This window comes from Aquila chrysaetos, chromosome 10 (genome assembly GCF_900496995.4).
Source record: "Aquila chrysaetos chrysaetos chromosome 10, bAquChr1.4, whole genome shotgun sequence".
Classification (NCBI taxonomy): domain Eukaryota; kingdom Metazoa; phylum Chordata; class Aves; order Accipitriformes; family Accipitridae; genus Aquila; species Aquila chrysaetos.
In genome coordinates, this window is record NC_044013.1 from 6,520,530 (window position 1) to 6,544,876 (window position 24,347).

General features: G+C 51.2%; 1 protein-coding gene across 3 annotated transcripts in view; it reads right to left on the bottom strand.

The window, feature by feature from the left end:
- Positions 1–16,053, bottom strand: part of PLD1 (phospholipase D1) — a 67,301-nt gene extending 51,248 nt beyond the window's left edge. For 2 of the 3 annotated variants that reach the window (XM_030027727.2, XM_030027726.2), the window contains exon 1: positions 15,875–16,048. The gene's annotated coding sequence lies outside the window, so the exon portion shown is untranslated. Of the gene's footprint in view, positions 1–15,874 lie in introns of all 3 variants that reach the window. The other variant, XM_030027728.2, reaches the window with a different exon arrangement.
- Positions 16,054–24,347: the final 8,294 nt, after the last annotated feature.

Genomic DNA, 24,347 nt, shown 5'->3' on the forward strand with positions numbered 1-24,347 from the left:
AAAAAGGGAATCGGCATTAATCCTCGCCGATGGACGTACACCGACACGCGGGACGACCGAGCCGCTGAAGTTACCCGCTGCTCCACCCCGTTTGCACCAGCTCCCTGCGGCCGGAATTCCGCGTGAACGCCGCCCCGCGCCTCGACGGAGAACCAGCTCCCGCCGCCAGAAGCTTTACACTTCGCCTATTACTAACAACACACTGCAGGGGACTTGCGTTACTCGGAGAGCACAAGGTACATTTTTATTTTCTCCTAGCAGCGAAGTCATTCCACCAGATACAGGCTGGCTTCGGATGTTTGATTTTTCTCCCTAGAAAGCAAGGGTACATAAACGGCATTCCCAGGGGGAAGGCCACGCCGCCCGGCTTTCCCAAATAACCCCGGGGGGTTCTAGGGGGGAGCCCAGAGCTGCCCCGGCGCTTCCCCGCTCTGCACCGTCACGTACGATAAAATCCTATTTTATTTCCCACTCGGCACTCCACGCAAACAACTTTTTTGCCCATCTCTAGCTGGAAATAAAGCACCATCTTGCTTTGTACTTCTTCTGTCTGCGTTCACGTTTAGAAACAAAACACAGTTTGGGGTTTTTTTTTTTGGCTCCAGTCTGAAGAGATGCTCCTGCTTCATGGCAACTTAACGCGCTTTCCAAAAGAAGAGGTTTTCCATGGTCAGAGAGAACACAAGCCCAAACACGCTTTGTGCGTTACACTTGAAGGAAACCAGCGGACAAATACCACATCAACAGGGCTGGAGGAAGAGCAGGCGGACAGGAGCCAGCACGGAAAGCGTGTGCATCCTCCGCATCCTCCTCCTCCTCCCTGTGCCAGGTACAGCCGGGCTCCTCTTGTCAGATTAATTGGCGCAGTCGGTTAATGGATAAACAATTAACCAGTGTATGCAACAATTATTTGCTAAGGGCTGCATAACTCAGGATTTTTTTTTTTTTTTTTTTTTTTTAAAGCTAAAGCTGTTTTCACAGCTGGCACAGACAAGTCCTGGGATGAAGCACGGTCCAAACTCGGACCTGAGTCATTCCCAGCAGCAAGCTTCTCCCCGTCGAGATTCGAGCCGGATTATGGGCTCCAGAGGGAAAACGTGACTTGCCCATGGTCCTGCCAGAAGCCCCACGACGCCGGGCAGCGGCTGAGCTCCCCCGGAGCCGGAGGGCACGGGGCAAACCCAGCCCCAGGCACGGAGGGCAACACGGGGGTCAGCTGGGGAGACGGGACGTTCCACGTCCCTCTGAAAGCTTCCGCAAATTGCTTTATAAACGGCTCTGCTGGGTAAGAGCTATTTCACCTCTCGGCCAGAGTTTCCACGCAGACGCTGTCTGCGTTCCCGTCGGCACGCTGAGGAACGCGCTCGGGTTCATCTGCCGCAGGCTGGGCGCAAACGCACGCCGAACGCGGGTATCCGTGATCCAAAAAAACAAAAAAAACCCCAAAAAACAAAAGGCAAAACAGAAGGGATGCATCAAGAAAGCCCTGTCTGTCCAGTGCCACCCGCTGCTCCCACTAATGATGGACTGGAGAATGGGCTCGTAAAACTTGCTGATAATGTCCACTTTGGAGGCTGCAATTACATGAAGGACAGAGAGAACTCAAACCATACCGGCAAATTGCGGGAGGGTGGAAATGATAGGATGAAATTTATTAGAAACAAGTGCTACGTTTCAGTATTTGGCTGTTGCCATCCAGGATAGCAATTAGGCAGCAGCTGGTTAAAGGGGAAAAAAAAAAAAAAAAAACAAACCCAAAAACAACAAAGGAAAGGAAAACCAAGAAAAATGGAGCCGGGGTTCAGCGGGTCAAGAACCGGCAACCCGAACAAAGGCGCAAACCGTGCCAAAATGCACAAACAGGGCTACTGCCTGCAAGCCAAAAAGGAAGATACGGCACAGAAGACGGGAAGAGTCAGCTCTAAAGCGCTTGACCCGCGAGAACACAGCCTCCGGACCGAGAGAAAGAAGAGACTTGGAGGAAACACGACAGCAGTCTGCAAGCCTGTAGAAGACTGCAGCGAGCAGGACGGACAAGAGATAATTGCTCAGAATTGCAGGTTTAAAGCAAAGACTAGGGAGAAAAACCCCGTCTGATGGCCAAGGCATGGGACTGTCCGAGGAAGAGTCCCCAGGGCTGGAGGTCCGTAAGGACAGGCTGCCCGTACTGACCTTCCCGGGGCAGGGGAGAAGGAACAGCCACCCCAGCTCCCTCCAGAGACCCCCAGCACCCACATACCCAAACCTGCCGCATATTAACAGAGGGAAGGCACTGCTCCGGCTTTATCTGGGCAAAAGCAGCAAGGAGGAAAAAACAATGAAAAAAAAAAAAAAAAAAGTCAGCGGTGGAGGAAGACTTTGGAAAGAGTAAACAAACAAGGAAAAAAAGGGATACAGTAAAAAATTGAAAGGGGGGGGAAAAACCATACTAAAACCCCCACAAGCGCTGCTGACACGGCCTTTGGCCAGCCCACTTTTTGGATTAATTATTTCCTCTTCCAAACACAGCTTAGGCTTTCTGCCTCCCTTCGCCGGGCTGTCCCCACAGCGCTCGGGCCCCAAACCTCTTGAACCAGTAAAATACATGCATTGGAAACAGGGACTGCACCAAGAATCAAGGTTTCAACTACAGGAAAAACGACTGTAAAAATCAAAATTAACTATATTAATCCCTGAGCCCTTGTGAATGTATTGCAACCCCCTAGCTCAACCCTGCAACTTTGCAAGCCCAAAATCTATTTTTGTTATTTACCATTTTGGTTATGCTTTAACCCCAAGTTATTACTTAGGGGATCATATGACAATCCCAGCCTTCGCTAAAGAAACGGTTTTTCTACTTGTTGCTGTGATGGAAAAGGACTTAACTGCAAGGTTCAAGCAAACGACTTGCACTTCACTCGCAGACTTAACTGCAAGGTTCAAGCAAATGATTTATTTGAACTTCACGTACAGACTTAGCACGCCACTATTGCAGGTCTTACAGATACAATGGAGGAATGCCCTATTGCAATTTTTAAAGGCAAGAGTAGTACATTATTACAACCACAAGCGATTCACAGACAACCACAAACTTAAAGCATAAACAATATTCACTTACCCCTCCAGGTAAGGGCTTTCAATCCCAGGGCAGTTACCTCGACCGGTGTCCCAACCAAAGAGGGGAAGGGTCTCCTTCACAAGCCAACTGTATAGTTGGAGAAGTGACTCCCCCATTTCCAACCTGGATCTTCGAGTTTTTATCCCCTGACTTGTGGAATGGTGTGCATGACTATGTCTGAGTGGATTATGATATATGCCTAAATGGATTACGTATATCTGAGTGGAGTTTCCCCTCATCTTTCCTTTGTTGGTCTGCGATTGTTTGAATACACAAGGTTGTCATATGAAACTGAAGCTGAAACCCTCCAGGTTTTGGGGTTGTTTTTTTTTACCTTGCTTCCTCAGGCAACTCTATAGTGGTTGGATTGAGACTCGGGGCATACTATTTGTTCAGGGATTTCAAGGCTCAGTTCAGGTTTTGGTTCTTTGAATGGCGCAGCCACCGCCCTGTTTAGTTTAGGGTTTATCAGACAACGCAGGCAGACAGGACCTCAAGGCGACCCAAGGCTGGGTCGCTTTTGAAACCCCCCCCGAGTCGCCTGTGTGCACTAGACACGGTGAAACTCCCTTGTGAACTACGAGCCGGACAATCCACACAGTTGCATAGGACAACAAAAGCACAGCTTTAAAGGCATGGAAATCGGAAGGCAGAAAACGCGTATTTTAGTAAATATTCATGAACAGTCCTGTGTTTTGAAGACATTCAAGTCCTGATGTGAAAAAGTATGCAGCTGGTAATAGCACAGACAACCTAAAATTTGGTCAGCCTAAGTTTATTCTCTTACATGTATCGTGGCAGACCTGCAACGACCTCAGATAATCGCTGCTCGTTAACGAAATTATGGTGCTGAGGAGCACCACGCAGAGCTATGAAACTGAGAAAGCCTTCATTTGGGAAAGAGAGGAGGAGGGAAGAGAAAATACATCCAGTAGAAACAGGCATTTCCCTGCTAATGCCTCCCAGGGTTTGATGCTCTACATCAACTGCCATCCCCACGGTGAGAAACGCTGTAATCCCTCAAAATTACCCTTATTCCAGTTCTCATGACATCTCTCCCAGTACAGTGACCTTTTGGCAAGGGCCGTGACAAGCAACCTCTGTTCCCATCCTTGGTTTTCGTCCCGCCGGCAGCGCCGGTGGCGGGACCTGCGCGAGCCTCCCTGGCGGCTCGGGCTAAAACAGGGCAATGAGATGACATTATTAAAAAGAAAAAAAAACAAAACAGAGCAACACCCAAATGACTTGCGCCGTGAATCTCCTCTCTCCTCCTGCTGCTGCCAGCAGCCTGGGTGCCACACAGGCACTGAGAGCCCAGACAAGATGCCAAGCAAATCCTACGCGCGATGCCCTCAACAGCTATTTGCCCTGCCTGGTGGCGATGAATCTTTTCCACCTAGATATTTCCTAGCTCATCCCCTTTTAAACCTAAAGTTAGCTTCGGACCACCCCTTCACGGAGAAATACTTTTGGCAGACAAGAGCCCTTTTTGAGGGGTTATTTGCATCCCCCAGGAGAAGCCAGGCTTGTCACCACCCCCGGATTTATGCCCTGGCACACCTTCCTTCCACAGTCCTTGGCAAGTGCCAGATCTCCACCGAGCAGCCGGGAAATGTCCCCCTGGCTTGGGGTCCCTGCCAGCACCTGCAAAGAGGGTCCTGCTTTTCCAGCCCAGGAAAACCACATATCCATACCTAGCAAAAAAGACACACACTGATTTTATTTTTCAGTATACCCTCTCCCACTACTTAATCAAAATCCAAGGGCTCTCGTGGGTAGCATATTACATTCCCTAAATATGAAATTAAAAGACAGCGGGCTTCAAAAATGCTCAGCAATGACTTAACCCTGCTCTTAAGTTCAGTACACAGAAGCCATTTAGCCAGATGAGCAAGCGGCCAGCATGGCACGTGGAGACGTCTCCTGAAAATCTGCCCTTCTGGGTGCTCACACTACAGGGACAGCGCAAGAAGATTAGGGCTTATTCTTTAAAACACACAAAACAACCCTTGAATAAGAACCAAAGCATTGCTCCCACCCTGGAAAGATCTGGAGCTGGAAAAGAACTGAAGTACGAATCCAAATCAACAATAAACATCATGTTCAGACATCCTCCTGACCTAAATTTCTCATCTTTGTCCCAACCCTGATGAAACCAAAGTATTTTAAAACACCGTTTCCAAAACAATTATTCTCACAAAGTTCCTACATTTAATAGTAATACCTCTAAAAGCAGGAGCTAATTAGCACTTCGCACTTTAACGACTGCAGCACAGTTCTCTGGTCCTGCTTTATTGATTTCCACAGTCCTTTCCACGTGAGGCTTACTGCCAAGCCACGAGCCTGCTCGGAGGAAAAGCTAAGTCACGGGAATCCACACGGCTAGTTTGCAACAGGGGGTGAGATGCTTCGAGACCGAGACTGCCTGGAAATAACAGGTAAATCTATGGAAGTCCCTGCTGCGCTCTCCGTACCAGGGCAGAGCCCCTTCTGCCCCCGCCCTGGGTGCCGCAGCATCCGTCCCCCAGCGTTCGTGCCAGGGAAAACACAACAGAAAAACCAGGCAAGTCAAGGGAAACGATGAGGTAAGGCACCGGTCATCACGGCGGGCAGCGCTGTCATTACGCGGTGACTAACCCACCGCCGCAGTCAGAAACCCCCCCCCCGTGCTGCGTTTCTCCCCACACCCAGGACCAGCCTAAGCGTCAGCCGCTTCCCAAGGACTCGTTTTATTTGCTTTCCGGAACAGCAAAAGGAAAAACATAAACATCCACGGATGAGCAGCGGCTGCTGATCTCACGCCCACGTGCTGGTTGCTCCCGCTCCCCCCTGCCCGGCAGCGCACCCCGAGCACGGCGAAGCCGATCGTTAGGTATTTATCAGTGATGAATGCCAGCCCTTCGCATATTTTTTCACTGCCATGTTTTGGATTCCTCGGGCACGGACAAGAGCGTACAAGTACGGCACCGGCACCTCGTGCTGCGCATCCTCCGGTCGCGCTGCGCTCAACCCCGGCATCACCCCAAACCCTCCCCTCCGACGCGGCTCCGCACCCCTAAACCCAGCAGCACTGCGCAGAGCACCCTTGAAAACCAGGGCAGGGGATGCCCGGAGCCTCCGGCACCCGGTTATCTACCCCAGACACCCGCCAGCGCTGTAGCTGCGGATGCGCAAAGGGAACCGGGTGATGCCGCCGCGGGTATCGGCATCATCTCGGCGTCCCCAAACCCCGCGACGGAGGTGCAACGGGGAGCGGCCAAGGGAGTCCCGGGATGAGGGAGAAGAGGGGGTGGAAAAAATAACCCCGCTTGGAAGAGCACAAACAGGAGGAAGGTCAAAGGATGCAGCGCTTCAGAGCGCTGACAGGCACACGGGGCTTGGCATGAGGCAGAGACCACGAAAGCTTTACATAAAATCCTAAACGCCAGGAGCTCGCCAGGGCGATAGCATAACGCAGAGGACTCTTGGAGTAACCATCCCCACAACGATCAGAGCTGACAAGGACCGCCGCGGCGCTCGCGGGATGGCAAGCATTCCTGCCGCTCTTATATATAGTCGAACATGTCATATAAATGCAGGACATATTTTCACGATCTAAACGTATAGATGTCTATGTGGCTGATGTCATCACTCCCCAGCCCTGCTCCCTGCTCTATACCAAGGCAGAGAGCGCAGGTACGTGTCAGGAGGTCACCGTCCCTGCTCCAGCTGCAACCTCCTGCTTATTGCCAAGTTTCCATTAAGTGGGAACGTTATTTTTTTTTTCTCCTCCCGCCGTTAAAAACCATGTGTGAAAGCACATGAAGGCGCTAACTTTTTGTTGACCCTTTATGTGACTTGCTCAAAGAAATGAGAAATTTCTCAACCAGGAGTAGCAGATTGAGACCGCGTATTTTTACTAATAGCTTATCGCTTTGATAAAATGCCGTTTCCATTGCCTTGATTTTTTTGCTTGTTCGTTTTAATGGAACTCCTCAAATAATTTGCGTTGGAGAAAAAAAAACCCCACTCGGCATGAGCAGGAAGGTGAACTCGGAGCATTCCCGCGCGAGCAGCAGCCAAGTCCAGCTCCCTCCCCTGCCTGGGGGGTCCAAGGCACAGGCTCATCGGCTTCCCCGGGGCCCCACCAGCTTCAAGGACAACCCCTGCAGGGCGACCACCACCTAAATTTTGCTGCTGCTTTTGTCCCTCTTTAAAGAAAGCCCCCAAGCACGTCAGGTTGATGGGAGCAGGAGGAGCCGCGGCACCCTGGGGACACCACGAACCTCCAGTTGTCCCAGCCAGGGGACGTCGCGGCTCCTCTCTGCTCCTCAGCCAGCACCCCGCTGTCTCCCCGTCCCAAACGGGACCCCGCAGCACCTCGAGAGCGCGGTCACCTCTGCCGTCCCTGCCCAGCGCGGGGACAGGTTGGAGCCACCGGCGCAAAGCCCCACGACACGGTGCAGCCACTCGCGTCGCCCCGAAACGCTCCCGTACCCCTGCCTGCAAACCTGGACGGAGCACCTTTCCAAACTGAAGCTCCCTAATGTTTTGGGTTTTTTTTTTTCTTTTTTTTTTTTTTTTTTTTTTTTGAGCAATGCTTTTAAAGACCTTTCATGCATTCTGGCTAATAAACTCCACAAGAATTCGATGTCTCCATCGTCAGCCAACTTCCATTCTTTAGCCCACCCCTAAACCTACAGCGCTGAACGACCCCGGCTCCCACCGTCGAGCTGGGACACCCAGCACCCCATCTCCATCGTACAAGACGGCATCGTGCCCAAAGAGCCAGCAACAATACGTGCCGGAGGAGACGACAGGCAGGCGTGTGCCTGCTCCTGTTCTGCATTTCCAAAAGCAGCTGCTCATCCTCAGCCGCGGCCAACAGCAGGCACCGACACGGGCAAACATCAGCCCTTGGCCTCCCTTTCGCACCCAGAAATCTCCTACCAGTTCACAAACAGCTTCATCTGTGGATCTAGGATAACATTAAGGCTTCCCAAGAACTGCATCTTCCTTCTCCCTGGCCAGCTAAAGCAAATATTCGAGAAGTTCCAGTTTACAAGAAAAAAAACCAGTTGGCTTGGGGAAGTCCCAGAGGGAACTGTAAGAGAAGCTGTGAGCCGAGCTCAGAGGACAAAGGTGACGTTGTCCCCAAGACTTCACGGAGGGCTTCAGGTGCCTTTGCAAATCAGCCTCCCCCAAGGAGACCCTCCATGGGATCTCCATATGACCCTCCATGGGATCGTAACAGCACTCAGGACACAGGGGGCTTGATTTACCGAAAAATTAATTTTTCTATACCAACAAGCGTCCAATTCGTTATCAGAATTAAGGATGAGCAAATAATTACAGAAGTTCGGTTCTGATTTCACGAGTAACTCTGGAACAAGGGCTGAGGTTTCAGATCCGTACCTGCCGAACTAAGATCAAAACCAGGCAAATTCAATAGAAAATTGCTCGTTATCAAGAAGTAACTTGCAGAAACACAATAGCTTTCCTATGTTTCTTGCTTAAATACAACTAAACACCTGCAAATTTATGCAAAATAGCTCATTTACACACATTGACAATACTGACAGCTTCCTTAGAACAAAATAGATGCCTCAGATTTTTTTTTTTTTCTCCTCCTTTCCCAGAGGGGAAAAAAAAAATGCCTCCATCAAGCCAGCACAGAAGCACACTGACGGCAGGCAGTGAAAGATGATGCTGTTGTCTGAACTCAAATCGAGCCTCAGCTGCCTCTTCATTCCTCTCCCTTACCCACGTAACCAGACCTCCAGCACCTTACAAGCAATGCGGGTGACTGGACGAGCCAGAGAAACCCTGCAGCTCTTTCTCGTTTTGCGAAAACTCCTGTACAGTATTTTTCCACACGTTCCTAGAGGAAATCAGAGCGTTAAGGTTACGACTTACAAGCTTAACCCTCCAGACTTCAGCACAAAGATGGGCGGCTGCACACGATGAGCCAAAAATTAAATATTATTTTTCCCTCAACTGCCTTGATGTCCTGGAGCAGCGCTGCTCAGAAAGGTGTCTCCAGACAGTTTTCTACGTGTACAAAAAAGCTGTTTGGCAGAAGAAAAGCAATAGCATTGGGAGAGAAAAAAAAAAAACTCTCAACGGCCTCAGACAGCAGTTCCCATCTTGCCGGTTGTTTCTCCCTGTGAACAAAATGGCTCGTTTGCCATAACTGCTGCCAAAACTCAGTGGGATCAGGTCTAACCGCAGAAGTTTCAAAGCCACCGTGAGTCATCTACTATTCTTTTTTGGTAAGATTTAACTCTGGGTAGGACACTTAAAAAAAAAAAAAAAAAATCAATCCATTTGCAGGAAACCTCTGTCATGGAAAAATACACTTCAGAACATCTCATGGGGACTACATAAATAGACATTTAGAAAAAGAGGAACGAGAGACCAAAGCATTTCTTTCCAAAAAGACTATGGTGCACTGCCTGCTCTCCAAATTGTTTCAGCATCCCCTTAGCTGTGGCAGAGAGAGGACAGCTGAGCTTCCTGGGCGACCCCGGCACCCACAGGTGCTTCTCACCACCCCCAAGAAAACACCAAGCACGGCAGATTTGTGTTCTTCATGCGGAAGAGTCGACTGCATCACGTAACTGCACCTTCCTTGAACAAAAAGAGAAAATGCAGGCCCAGAATATCTGCTTGTTTCACCTCTTGTGTGGCACAAAGTTTGTTGAGAGAGAGAGAGAAATCTTCTATTTTTTAAATTAAAAACAGCGAGGTTGCCTTTAGCCAGGTAGTGGGGCGCAGTTCCGCGGCCACAACACCCCAGGTTACCGAAAGCGTTGGAAATGTGCGATTAATTACTCTCGCTGGTTTATTTTTACCGTGGGGATCTCTGGAGGCTGCAAGCAGGAGTCAGCCCAGCTGATGGTGAGAGAAGCCTGTGCTGCGAGATGCATCCGATGCGAGAGCGATGCAGTGTGTGTTCACGAGAGGGCTGTGTTCTGCGACAGGGGGGGGAATAAAGACCAGGGAGGCAGGGGAAGAACAAGAAATGAGGATTTCTGATTAATAAAATCCTCCCAAAAGTCCGGCTGGTAAAACGAGTAAAGCTTGCGGGGAGCGGCTCAGCGATGCTTCAGCGCTGGCGGCTCAGAGGAGCCCCAGGGCACGTCACCAGGACCCTGATGGGAGAAAAGCCAAAAAGCAAGTTCCCGCACGGCAAGACAACCAGAAACGCCAACTGGCTGTGAATCACCCGCTTGCACGGGCTCGGACAGAGGCCGTCAGAGCACTGCTCTGTGGGACATTGTCTGCCCGATACTGCCTTTTGTCTCTGCGCCCTGGAACGCTCGTCCCGGGGAACAGCGGTCCCTCGGCGCCCGGACCACCGTCCCCGACCGTGGGGATGGAGCTGCCAACATCCCCCCGAGATGGGGAGCAGCACCGGGATCCCCCCTCGCCCGCTGCCGGCCCTCGGGGAGCCCCGGAAAACAACAGGCGTTTATCGGCGGGTTTGTCTTATTTGATCAAAAAAGCCCTCACGTGATGGATGCGCACATGAGGGCTCGTTCCGCTGGCAGAAATAAAAATCTAAGATAGGAATCAGGCCCACTCACAGCTTGACCTGAAAAATGCAGTCGAGGAAATTACAGTTTAATTCTTCTTCCACCAACAGAGGCGTAAGCCAGAAAAATAACTCCCAACGCCGTGAACATTCTGAATGTTTGCTGCTGTCAGTATAGCCTAAACAGGACTCCACACCCAGGGAAAAAGACTCTTTCTTTTGAGCAAATCTGCAAACAGCGATGAGGTTTTCCATCCCCTCCAGCTCTCAGCTCTGCACGTCCTCTCTCGGAGGCTTTCCATACCCCACCCCAGCCTGCCCAGGGTGGACGACGGAGGGATGCTCTTCTGCAAAACGTCCACCCCATCACTATCCACATTGCCTTTTTGTTACAGCCTCTCTCCCTACTTAGTCAGCTCCTTAGGGCAGAGGACCCTTTCTTATTTTATCTATGCCTTCTCTGCCAGAAAAAAAGGGATTGAGGAGGAAGAGGCAACGTTATTACGCTAAGATAACTAACGCAAACTGGCTACTTTGCTGTCAAATCCTACTAGAGGCGAAGCACAATTTAATTTCCTGGAGCTCAACTCGGTCAGCACCGCGTCCCCAGAGCGCAGTGCAAAGGGGGTAGTTTTAAGGGAAAAATGGTTGCAGAAACACAAACAACCAAAGAGCAGAGGTGCGAACGCCCCACGCAGCCGTCACCGGTCAAGCAGACGCGTGCCAAGGAGACGCTGCCGGGTTCACTCCCACCCAGCCCCACTCTCAGACCTGTTTTCTCGGCAACGAAGCAAGCACGTTAGCCCGATCAGACCGCTATCTCGAGGCGATTACCTTGATATCGAAGTCCCGCATGTCTTTTTGGCAATAACCCCTGACCACGCGCCGCGTTGTCACCCAGCACACCGCGCTCGCTGCCAGAGCGGCGCCAGGTCCTTCTGGTAGTCGTCCCATCCCTCTCCCTCACCCCTTTTTAGCAAGTTTTCCCTCCCCAGCGCCTATTTAGCCCGGTGCGAGCCGGAGCTGGTTTTAAATTACAAGTTTTTATTCTCAGAGACAAAACTCGCCTCCCTGCTGGCGAGGCAGCGGGACATGCCGGGGCTGGGGGGGGGGATGCCCGGCACCGTCCCAGCTCCTTTTGGGGTCCCGGCTCTCCAGCGTGGGAGCAGCAACCACCAGACAGCTTCTGCCCACCTCCCCGCACTTAGCAGATGGGTGCCCAGGCGAGCCGTCTGACAAGACACGAGCCCCGCTCCCGCTTCGTTACGTAAACCCCCAGGTTTGGGTGTTGATCTGCTTTAATTCTAGATTCTAGAAAGCGGTAAATGCCACCGCAGCGCGTGGGCACGAGGAGGGAGGGATGCGCAGAGCGCTGAGGGCAGCGGCGATGGCACGCGATGCCGACCCCAGCGATGCGATACCTCCCACTATTACTGCACGCAAACAGAGAAAAACGAATCCTGAAGACACAAGCGTGTGTATACATGTATATAAAATTTATGATCTGCAAATCCACGTCTCTCTCCTGTTTGCTCGGCACAGGAGCCAGGGTAAGGGTGCACGTCCCCTGCCCCAAGGACCCACGGCTGCCTCCTGCCACCCCGGACACCCTGTGCCAAGCAGGTGGGGGAGCAGCATGGCAAATATTTTCTAAAGAAAAGCTGGCAAACAGAGCTTTTTTTCCCCCCACCACCCTCTGCTTTCCAGGGTGTCTGCACGCGTGGAGCTGGTATGCATATCTGGCAGATGCTCACGAGTCCGTGAAATTGAGTGGCAGGGCAGGGGTACCTGGCTAAAAATTGGTTTTATACATATATTACAAAAATAAAAAATTTAAACTGATAATATAGTATATATGTAGCTCCATCCTGCAGCTCAGCAGGGCTGAGGTCTGGCCCCGCAGAGCCAGCTGCAAAGAAGCCAGGCTGCGTGCCAGCTATTCGCACATCCCACAACTCAGAGAGCAGAAAAAGCATGGCAAGCTGCACCTGAATACGGACCGAAAAAAACTTATTTTTGGCAAAAACAACAACAACAAAAAAAGGCTGGCCAAGGTTTTGTGAAGGGAAAGAAAAAAAAGTACCCAACCGCACCTTCCGTCAGACACATGGCCGTGACCAAATCTCTCTCAGTCCTTGCAGGAGAGTTTCCAGGGCACAGGGCATGTGAGAGCAAGTTAAAAACACATCATCAATTGTCAGCCAGAGAATAGGAGGAAAAGGCAGGCAGTGCTTGCTCTCGCCCTCCTCCCTCCTCAGCCTCGGCTAAGACCAGGTAATTAGTGACTTTAGACACTCCAGCAACTCAACACCCAGAAGAAAATCAAATTGCTTCCTCAGCTCTGGTATACACAGATTTAGGGCCACTGTACAATGCTCGTTCCCACTTAAACTTTTTTATTAGTATTATTTTTTAAATTACTTGCTTCCAAATAGCTGTTCCAACGTGAAATTAAGGAATGACCTGTTTGCAGCAAAGGCAACAGGAGGGTGCTTCTCATAACGGAGCGTGATGGCTTGCTGCAGAGCTCTGGGGCTCCGGTTATTTCGGAGCCTGAGTTTCTCCTTTGGTGTGTTCATTAGGTAGAGATAGAGAAGATAAATCTAGAAGCCTGTAGGAACATTAATAACTGATATCTTCTTTCCGATTTCATTTCAAGGGAATAAAATTTGTGGCAACACTGGCAGTTAAGTGCATTCCCCTGACGCTTCTTTCCCTGAAGATTTGCTAACTCGCTTTAAATCAATTACCAGAGAAGAAATAACTGTAAAAACCCAAGTTCAGTTCATAACTAACAGATAGAGGAGACACAACTGCACTTCTTCGCATGGTTTATCAAGGAAGAGATTCCTCAAATCACTGCTGGAGAGCAGACCCACTGTAAAACACAGGATCTTTCCTTCACTGCAGACACACCTGCAGTCCAAAGAGCGCTTCATAAATTACAGGGGATAACAACATCAAGTTGACACAAGCCTTTACACTTTGCTACTATTAAGAAAAGCAGTAAATATTTCTAGGTGAGGTACGGGATTTCAGCCCGCTTCATGAAAGAATGATTTCACCAGCAAAGATCACCTACCTAGCGCTTATAAATAATTTTATTTATATTTATATATATATATATATATATGTAAAACAGTATCTTCAGCAGTTTAAAGAAGCTGCAGTTCTCAACCCAGCAAACTCTTCCTCAGCTGCGAGAGCTCAGGAGACACCTGCCAGCAACAGGATTATTTGTGGCAGGAGTTCAAGCCTCTCAAAATAAAAGGAGCATCGCAGCCCTCGGGAGAAGTCACTTTATTTCTTCCAGAAAGACCAGAGCCTCAGCGCTAATTTTCAATAATCCTGAAAAGGAGGACGTTATGTATCTGGACAAAATTAAATGTGCAAATGGGTATTTAAGTGAGGCTGAGACCCTAGGAACTTCTCCAAGTAGGAAAGTTAAATCTTGGCCAAAAAAAAAAAAAAAAAGAATTAAACAGATGTACCTCTCAATAAACTTTCATTTAATCAGCGGAACCACAGCCTACAAAAATCTCTGTAAATTTGAATAGGTCTTTTCAGAGGGATCTGTTTGGTTTTTTTTTCCCCAGCCTGTTTTGAGAAACCTCGACCCTCTCCCCCAGGAAGCTGGGACCGAGCCTGGGGCTCAGCACCCCCGGCCAGCTAAATCCTGCGCGAAGACGGGCGATGGGGATGCCGTGGCGGTGCAGGCACCGCAGCTCTCCCACGTGCTGCACCCTCAGCCCCGGGGAAGGCCAGGCACGCTTTCCCACTGCAAAAAAAAACCCCTGATTTTACAGGTTTGGTGGTATCTCACGGCAAAAGGATAGGAGAAAGAGCCCCTTTCAGCCGCAGGCGAGCGCAGGGCAGGGTAGTCGCACAAGGGGGGCTGGCGGCCAGCATCCCACACTGGTGCTCAGCGCCCATTCCCTGAGCAGGGATCGGGGATCCCAGCATCCTTGGGCAGCGCTCAGCATCCCACCGTAAACACTTACCCTGAAGGAAAGGGCTTTCTGGATATCTGCAGTAAATACAGCGCAGACCGATGACAAGCTGAAAAGGAAGGGTAGCCCAGGGCCCAGGGGCTTAAACTCGGAGCTTTCCAACTTCTGGCAAAGCTGGGCAGGATTTGGCCGCGAGACCCAAGCCACAGAGCTAACGCTCCTGGGAGCGTGATGAGAAGAGGCGGTCAGAAATTAAGTTCCCTGGTTACCTGCGAGCCTCTGGCATGAGCTCACGCCATCAAATGCCAGCGACGGCACGGGAAGGGAAACATGAATTCTTGGCGTGATTAAAGACACTCGAAACAAGAGTTCCCACCCCCTGAGCCGCAAACACGGGCAGCTACGAAACACAACGCCGGACACAAACGGAGCGTTCGTCCCAGCGGCTACGGACGCACCGGCCTCGCCGTGACATCCCATTACTTACAATCTTCGGGCGAACACCAGGCTAACAGAGCGTCATCCGCCCAATTAAACTATCAGCGCTTGTCCCCCCAGAGAGCCACGTAACTCTTAACGACTTGGCGCAGATTTACTGCCAGGACGGATCTGGAGACCGCGTAGACCTGGACACGGAACGGGTATTGTCCTGCTGTGTACAGAGAGCCCGTGTCAGCCCCGACCGCGCAGGCGAAACGCTCCCGAACTCAACGGAGCTGCACCGGCTCCAATCATTGCCCGGGCCAGATCCGAGGCATTTTGGGGCTGAAGATTTCCAAAGAGCAACCTCCTGTACCGGGAAAGAGCATCGTGCCAAGTCAAGAAAAAAAACCAGCGACGGGCAGAAAAGGCTTTCCCTGCAAGGAATCGAGCCGGCAGCTTGGCAGAACAGGTTGTGTCAGCCGGCTGCCAGCGCGCTGGGAAAAACTCTTCGGGTTTGTCCCGTGTCCCGAAACGGCGGCTGCTGAGGGGGACAGGGCCGAGACACCATTTCACCAGCTCTGGAGCCACACACCAGCCAAATACATCTCAGAAACCCTGAAGTTCACGGCGAAGGTAAAGCTACCCCCCTGGCCTCGCTGGATACAACCCTCCCCCCCCCCTTTTCAAAGCACGAAAAATGAGTTAAGTCATCCCAAGAACGTCCTAGAGGGCCGATAAACACCTCCCGTTGGCAAAGCCTGCCGCCCAGCCTCGGCCAAGAGCCCGAGCAGGGAATTCACTTGAACCGAAGCGTCCCGCGCTTGAGAAACCGCCTTTTTTCTCCCCCCAAAAACACCCCCCCCCCCCCCCCGTCTCCTCCGCACCAACCTCCTGCCCCGGTGGAAGCGGGAGCCTCATGGTGCCCTCAGAGCCGGCGAAGCCCCTCTCCCGGCCGAAGACGCGGCGGCCCCGCAGCCGGAGGAGCCGCCCCGCAGCCCGGCCCCGCCCGGCCGGCCCCGCCGCTCTCGGCTTCCAGCATCCAGGCTGCGCTCCCCGCGAAGGCGAGGGGAAGCGGCGAGCCGGCCCACACGGCGCTCCGGCCTATGAGCGCCGGGGGATGGAGGGTAAAACCACTCCCCGGCGGCGAAGGAGAGCGGTGGGATGCCGGCGGGAAGGGTGGGGGGCGCGGGCGGGGTGCTGCGCCTGGGTTTTTGTTGCGGTGGGCTGTTCTGGTTAGGGAGAAAAGGAAAAAAAAAAAAAAAAAAAAAAATCAAGAAGCGATCCATTAACAGTGAGGGGAAAGTCTGCTTTTTTTTTTTTTTTTTTTTAAATTTCAACTCCACAGCCCTGCAAGTCCAGGGACTCAGAGCGATTCGCTCCCCGCCCATGCAAATGCAGCTTTCCCAGGGAGCACAGTTTTTCCCCTTTTGTGCTCTTCTCACAGAAGCCCGATTACTTCGACAGGGAGAAGAAGTCAGTTTTCCCCTACCGCCGCCAAGAAATGACATTTGGCGAGGGGAACAAACGAAAAAAAGTCTGTGCAAATTAACAATGAATTAAGTACACACGCAACGTTATTTTTAGCAGAAGACAACCTAGTAATTATGGCCACATATTGTTTGTATCTGAGCGGTGCTTGTCTGCGTTTTTCATGTTGCTTCCCATATGCCCTTTTTAATATGCAAAGAAGCAGATTTTGTAGCAAGAGGGAGAGAAAATTTTCGTGCTTATAGAAGCGTTGAACTGATAAGCGGAGAAGCAAAAATCCTCCATACGTTAAACAGCTATAACACAGTCTTGCATGCTGGTAAAATGCCTGAAACCTGTCTGCAGCACTACAGCTTCCACCGCCGCAGCTGTACAGGGGACATCTTGGTGACTTTTTCCTGGGAATTCAGCGTTCCCGCTTCTGTCCCTACAGCAAGATTTCAATAGGGTTGTTACGATATTTTTCTTCCTTAAAGGATTGATTTTTTTTTTTTTTTTTTTAAATAGCGAGGAACTGAACCGTGGTCCTCAAATCTACATGAGATAAATAACCCAACTTTGGCCACTGCTAACGCAGACACAGACCCTACCTGTGTTCTGGCAGCGCAATAGTGAAGCTTCTCCACCAGAACAGTACCTGCTTTGGCTACGGGCACACCTGCAGCACATCGGCTTAGCTCATTTGCACTGGGTTTGCTATGACTTGGCTTACCAATGGCTTAAAACCAGCACGAGTGATGTGCTTCGTGTTTAAAATCAAACTCCGAAATCTAAGGTGGGTTCCCAATAGCATTGCAACACGGCTTCCTTCGAGTCACGGCGCTGAGCTCAAACACTGCTACGCTCAGCATCTCTGGAGAGCTGTGAGTCAGGGCGGCTCACCAGCGCTGTCTGTCCTGAGGAAGGAAAAAGGCAGCGCGCACATTTCCAACGCTCGGCGTCACGAGAGAGCGAAGCAACGGAGAAAAGCAGGGTGGAGCTCCGCAGCGAAGAACAGGGCCGATGGGAAATACAGAAAGTCGTTCTGTGTCACCGGCCTCGCCTTTCCGCCCCAAAAGAGCCGGCAAAGCCGCGCTCCAGAGGAACACGGCACCCCGCGCCGCAGAGAAGTTTCGCGCCAACGCCAGCATACGGGGCGGGAATCGGAGGACAGACGGCCCGCAGAGCATCCTCCGGGGCAGCCGCCCGCCCGGCGTGCCCCGTCTCTGCCGTCCTCTCCAGCCTCACCTCCGCTAACCCCGCGGCCTCCTTGGACGGGAGGCCGGCGGGCGGCAGGGGACCCCCCCCCGCCGTCTCCCATCTCCGCGCGCGTCGGGACGGAGAGGGGACGTCTCGGACGCAGAGGGGAACGACTCTCTGCGGTCAAACCCCTGCCCGCCCGCCCGCCCGGCGCTCGTTTTGGCGCTCATCGCCCACGCAACCGGCTGGCTGAATTCGGGCAAACCTCGACAAATCCGTAAACCTTAGCTCAGTTAATGCATATTTAATTTCTCTGCTGCTAGGTTTACTTTGGCAGGCACCGTGAGCAGGGCTAAACCGGCAGCAGAAGAGAGCAGACACTCTCAACGAGCATTTTGGCACCTACGTAGCACGATTCCCCTCTCCTGAGCACCACAACGGAGCAGGTTCTCCACCCGCAGTTACCATCTCTTCCAGGAGAAACGCCGTTTTGCCCGTGTCCGTTAGCGATTTGCTCCGCTTCCCATAACCTTCCCCGTCCCAGAGGCAATTCATAAAGTGGACACTTGGCACACACCTTCAAAAATATCTCGAGCTCTGAAGAAACACGATATTGTCTGTCGGGGGTTTCTTTGGTCCTCTCTTCCCACCTGCTTTTCGATCTTCAGGAGCTTCCACGCATCCCTCAGAGGACACTCACTGCTGTCGCAGGGAGTGCGAAGTTTTCTTATTTAACATGAGATGCCGGTGCAAAGAGCACGTTGCGTGGCAGTCACACAGGGATCAATGCCGCTGCAGTCTGTAAAACCAAGGTGCTAATGTTAGGAATCTTTTTATTATTATTATTTAGTTGCCCTTCATTCATGTTTTTTCTTCTCTTTAAAAATTTTCAGTGCCGTGCCTAGTGAGCTGGCCAAAAGTGGGGGATACATGAGGCATATAGAGCCACCTGCAGAAGGGCTTTTTGAGGACTAAGACCCTGTGGTGCTGCACACTAAACCCGATCTGCAAGCTGAAAGATAACCCAGGAAAAGAAAAAGGGAAATTTTTTTTTTTTTTTTTTTTTAAATAAGGACCTCATCCTCAATCTTGGTCACCACTTGGCATCACAACCACAAACACGGGGAAGGGGGAGGAACAGAGGGACAGCGGCTGCTAGACACGAGAAAAATGCCAAACTATGGCCTCAGCGAGGGTGGGAGCGAGCACGTGACAGCAGAAAGAAGCCATCAACTTCTCCAGGCATCCCAAACCATTTTCTTGCACCCAGAAGAGCCCTCTCCCCTTTCACTCTATGGCAGAAAGCAGTTCTGCCCGAGGGCTGGAGCGCAGGAGGGCCCTCAGCCGTTTCAGCAGAGCCGTGGCAGGGATTGAACACAGATGTCATCCAAATACAGGGGTTTACCTATAGACTTTTTTCTGACCAGGTTGCTTTTCCCTCGCAAAATGAGCACAGCTACACTAGTACAAACTCCAGCGCTGCGTTATTTACCCTGTTACAAATAACAAGCTATTCCCCAGCCCGGTGCTGCCGAACTGCCGCGCTTCAGCCGACACCGTTCGCAGCGACCCACGCGTTCCTGGTTAGGCAAAGTACCAAAGACGGCAAAACCAAACAAACCATCGGTTGCTCGAGTCGAGCACTCTTCTACCTGTCCTTCACACCCGCAGACAACCTGCAGGACCTTTTTCCTCCTTGTATCTCCCCTTTATCCGCCCAGACGTTCCCCGGGCCGGAGCGTGGGTGATGCTGGTGCCTCTGCGAAGCCACGGGCGGGGGGCAGAGGGGAACTCGGAGGGGGAAAAAACCGGGGGTTAGTTTTTCTCCCAGCTGGGTTCCATTTGGGAAGGAGCCTGCAGAGCCCCAGGGGAGGGAGGAACGGGAGGTTCCTCACTAGGAACGGGAAACACGTTTCGCCATAGCCATTTCGGAGCAGCGCAACGAGAAAGGGCCTGACCACCCTCCCACGAGGCGCACAGAATGGTGCTCAGCTCCTTCTGCTGAGACCACCCCAACGCCCACGGCGGGCCACGGGTTCCCGTGGAAAAACCCGCGGGGTCCACGGTGGGGCAGCCACTGGTGATGCTGCCAAGGGTGGAGCAGCCCAGAGACAGCCTAACGTGGGCCAGCTGGCATTAAGCCACATACATGCACAAAAAAAGGGATCGGTATTGTTTTCTCCCGCAAGACCAGTATTCCAAAAGGAAAAGGGGGGGGGCATGGTGTGGAAATCGCATTGTCACGTACTTTTTTCTTTTTTTTTTCCTACCCCCTTCAAGGACCGAAATTGTCCTCCTAACTTTGGAGGAAGAGGCAGGGGAGGAAGTTTTGATGAAAGGCACTTAAACACGATGGCCTGACTTGGCCACGGTGCCTCCTGGGAGTTGTAGTCATATCTTCTCCACCCAAATCGCTTTTTCTGGCGCAGCTCCGCAGCACGGTAACGCTCCCCATGACACAGCAGCAGCCGCAGCCCCGTCCCAGAGCTCCCCGCCTGCGTGGCCAGGGGACGGCGGGACCCCCTGGACTTTAGTTGCTACAAGACAGCCCGGGGGCTGCTCAGGATCCAAACCTTATCAGGGTTTGGCCAGAATATTTCAGTTTTCTTTCACAGTCTCCCCCTCTCACAGAATTCCCATGGAAACAAAAACAAAGCTCGCGCTGTTTGGGTTTGGTTTTTTCCCTCCTCTCGAGGGGAGGGTGTGAATGAAATTGGTAAAAAAAAAGCTAAAAAAAAAAAAATATATATATGTATGGAATAAAACATGAAATACCACTTCTTAGCTTGATCTTCCCTGCAGCGGTGCATCTCTGATCCGTGTCACCCCTTAAGACCCTCAGGGGACAGAAATGGGCCTCAGAGCTAAAATAAGATGTTATTTCCTGTATCGCAAACTTGCTTTTGGGCAGGAAAAAAGCCAAACCCGAACCCTCCCGCGCCTCTCCTCCCTGGCACATCATCCCGCAGGTACCATCATCCCACAGATGCCATCGCGCGGGAGCTGCCCCGTGCAGCCCGCGGCTGCCGAGGCCCCAGCGGGCAGTGCAGAGGCACAGGGCTGCGGGGCAATGCACAGCTTTACGGGAAAAAAAGGGGAGGAAAAAAATAAAAAGGAGGGTTTTTTTGCAGCAATTCACAAAGCTTAAAGGAATGCCAAGCACGTCAGTATATGAAGCACAGTATCTGGAGGAAGGAGAGAGTGGAAACCGTCTCCTTATGGTGTTAAGCTAAGACACACACTGTCTTTCTATTTAAAACCCTGCGGTAACATGAATGCCAGGTTTGTGCGAGCTCAACAAGTCCAATCGGAAAACAATTTACATGGTCCTCTCTACTGCAGGATCTGGGCACCTGACAGCTTTTAATGCCTTACCGTGCCCACACAGCGGGATACAACCCACCTTTACCTGCTGGAGAACCAAAGACCAGATCTGGAAAGGCATTTAATTGAGCACAGAGAGCAGCGTGACCTCCCCGGGGTCCAAAGCAGCTCTGGGACGGGGACATGGGCCCGCGGGGTGCTCAGCGCTGCTGTCCCCCTCCCCTTCCCCTCCGCCTGGGAACCGACGCTGGGTACAACCCTGGCTGTGCTAAAAACGAGGGGTTTGCTACCAACACCGGGTACCCAGGCATGTCCCGCAGGCCAAGACATCCCGGCAAGGCCAAACCATCTTTCGTCCCCTACCAGCACCCCCAAACGGTGTCCGGCCAGGAGGGAGCAAGAAGAAAGCAAGACGCAATCCGTGGCCAGGGTTTGGGGTCTGCCTCATTTTTCCCTCGTCTACCTCAACAGCGGTTCATTAAGCGGTGAATTACACGTTTTATCATTTGTCCATAACAAGTTGTCAAGTCCGTACGTTATTGTTAGCGACGGGAAAGGAACGAACTAAAACATTCTTAAAGTATGTAATGAGCACTTGAGTAAGAGTTAAGTAACGAGCACTTCTTTAGCGAGGAATCTAAGCAAGACACGCTCCACCCGTTTTGTTAACAGACAAAGGCTTACATAAGCTGGATGTTACATAAAATCCTAAAATAGGGAGCCAGAGAACTCCCCCACCTTTGGCTGATAGCGTGACTGCAGCCCACGCATACCTGAGGTGACACCGAGCTAGCTCGGAGCTAACGCGCAGCTGATGGCCAGGCCTGGAGCCGGCAGGAGCAGGGAGCGTGGACAGACGTGTCCTGCGTGTGCTTACGCTAGCCCTGAGCATCGCTCGGGCTACGAGGCCGGATTTGCTCTCGTGCTTCTCCGCAAACAGCCTGTACAGTAACACGCTCCAAGCAGCTTTATCATCGCTGTGATAATCAAAGTATATATCTATATCTATATCTATATCTATCTATCTATCTATATATCTCTCTCTATATATATGTTCTTGTGTTCTCATCTGTGTCAGGTCAGGCTAAACACCAGCTGATCCCAGGGTGCCATCCCAAGGGAATTATAACTGATGCTTAGGAAGGAGTACGGGGCACGGTAATGGGGAAGCTTCTCCGGGACGCTCCCTGTCTCCAGCGATTTGCAAGCAAGGGACTTTCCTAGCCAGGAAATCTTTGCAATTTTACAATGCCTCATAGCTATTTCTTTAAATAAATTGTCCAGTCAGGTTTTGAGTTCATGCAAACTTTCAACTTCCACAATATCATGCAACAAAAACCACCACAATTTACCCTAATTTATCTGTGGAAAAAAAGGGAATCCAAGTCTTGCTAGATCAACTACTACAGCTAAAAAAAAACCCAGGATGGCAGAGGGTGCAACCTCCTCATCAGGTCTTGCATGCCTGAAAGCCTGTCTGTCTCGAGATGAGTCCTCTACGTCAGTAAAGAAATACTTTTCCTCCCTAGACACCTTGTGTCCCACCTTAAAATGCGCTATTCCAGCACTCAGACAATCAATTCAGCCCACACCAATGCTTACTTCCTAGACAGGAGGTCAAAAAAAGTCTCAGAGAAGAGGATTTGCAATTCTCTTCACAACCCAGACACCCAATCCTCCTTCTAATGCAGATATCGGATGCAATTTCACGAGAAGTCGGGGATACTTACCTGGTTGGGGGGAAAAATAAGGGGAGAAAGATCTTGAGGCACAGGATTGTAGGCCAGGGAGAGCAAAACATATCAGGAGTTACTCTCTGGACTACAAGGGTGCTATTCATTACAGTAATCAGTTTGCTCTGCGGTACTTGCAGAGACATGCCAAGGCTGTTATGTGATTCTGCTCGACTGACTTAGCATTTGTGATTTGCCTAACCTTTGCTCCAAATAAATGGGAGCTGCGCAGAGGGAATTTTGATGCAACTCCCCTGCTTCTAGAGCATCCTCCCTGGCTGCGTCCTACATGTGTCCCTGGGGTTTGTTTTAAGGAAGAGACAGACAGAAGGCAGGCAGGAGGAGAAAACGAAGAAATGAAATGCAAGCTGTCTGGCCCACCAAAAAAAAAAAAAAAAAAAATCATAACAGCCTGTCTTTGTTCTCTATCATGTTATTTATCTTACTTCAGAATTAAATCCAGATGACATAGATAAGACAGTGGTGACCCCTAGTGCCCTCTCCAGCTGCAGCTTCTACTGTTATTCCCTGTATTGATATTTTAGCACAAGCAGGGGGAAGAAGCAGCACCTTTCAGATTTGTTCTTCATTCACAAAGCCTCACTTTCTCTTCCCTTTCAGAAACAGGATCTAATTTCCTCTCCCTACTCAAACTTTATTACTGCGAAGCGTTCGCTGCAGCATCCCTTTGTTGCTGTTGTCTGGGAACAAAATCAGACAAATTTACTTGTGGAAGAACTTACTATATTCCATTGACCCTTATCATAGTACATTTATATTTATTATGCCTACAGGAAAGAAAGAAGAGCCTATTTTACTCACTCCAAGCTTGTCAAGAGCTAAGAACAGCCATTCAAACTCCTCAGAAGAAACCTTTGTCTTGTATAAAGTGTATTTTGCAGCACCAAGCCGCTGAAAGGAGCGAGTCTTTCCTGTGACAGCCATCGGTATGCACCATTATTTTTTTTTTTTCTAGCAATGTCAAAACTCCCTGTTCCCGTGACTCAACCTGCACCAGATGTGCCCTGCTCGCTGGGCGGTGGGATGCTCGTCAGGGGCTTTTCCTGGTGTTACCGGGGGGGGAACAACACCTCTTCCAGAAAAATCTTAAGACACCTCCTCGCAGATTACTTTGGGATGCAGGATTTTCCTTGAGGAAATAAACGATCTTAGCATAAGCCTGAAAGATCTTTAGCTTCCTGATAACGGAGGGTTTTGGGCATCTCCCCTCTTGCACAGGCTTCTCGCCCTGTTGGGGTAGGGGTCAATGCCTCCCACCCCCCTGGGTACGTGGTCCCACCTCGATGCACCGCTCCGGGGAACGGCGTTGTGCTTTTCATCATTTGGCATCTCAGAATTTCGCGTATTTCATGGGATCTCGTCGGCGCGTCCTCAGCCGAAGAAGCCGCCCGCTGACGGTGCCCGCAGCGAAGTCTCCATCCTCAAGAGAGCAGCGGACGCCCCTGCGCAGCCTTACGGCCTCTAATGCCTCTTCTGCTCCGGATTTCTTCCCTAACCCTCTAATGCCTCTTCTGCTCCGGATTTCTTCCCTAACCCTCCAATGCCTCTTCTGCTCCGGATTTCTTCCCTAACCCTCCAATGCCTCTTCTGCTCCGGATTTCTTCCCTAACCCTTGC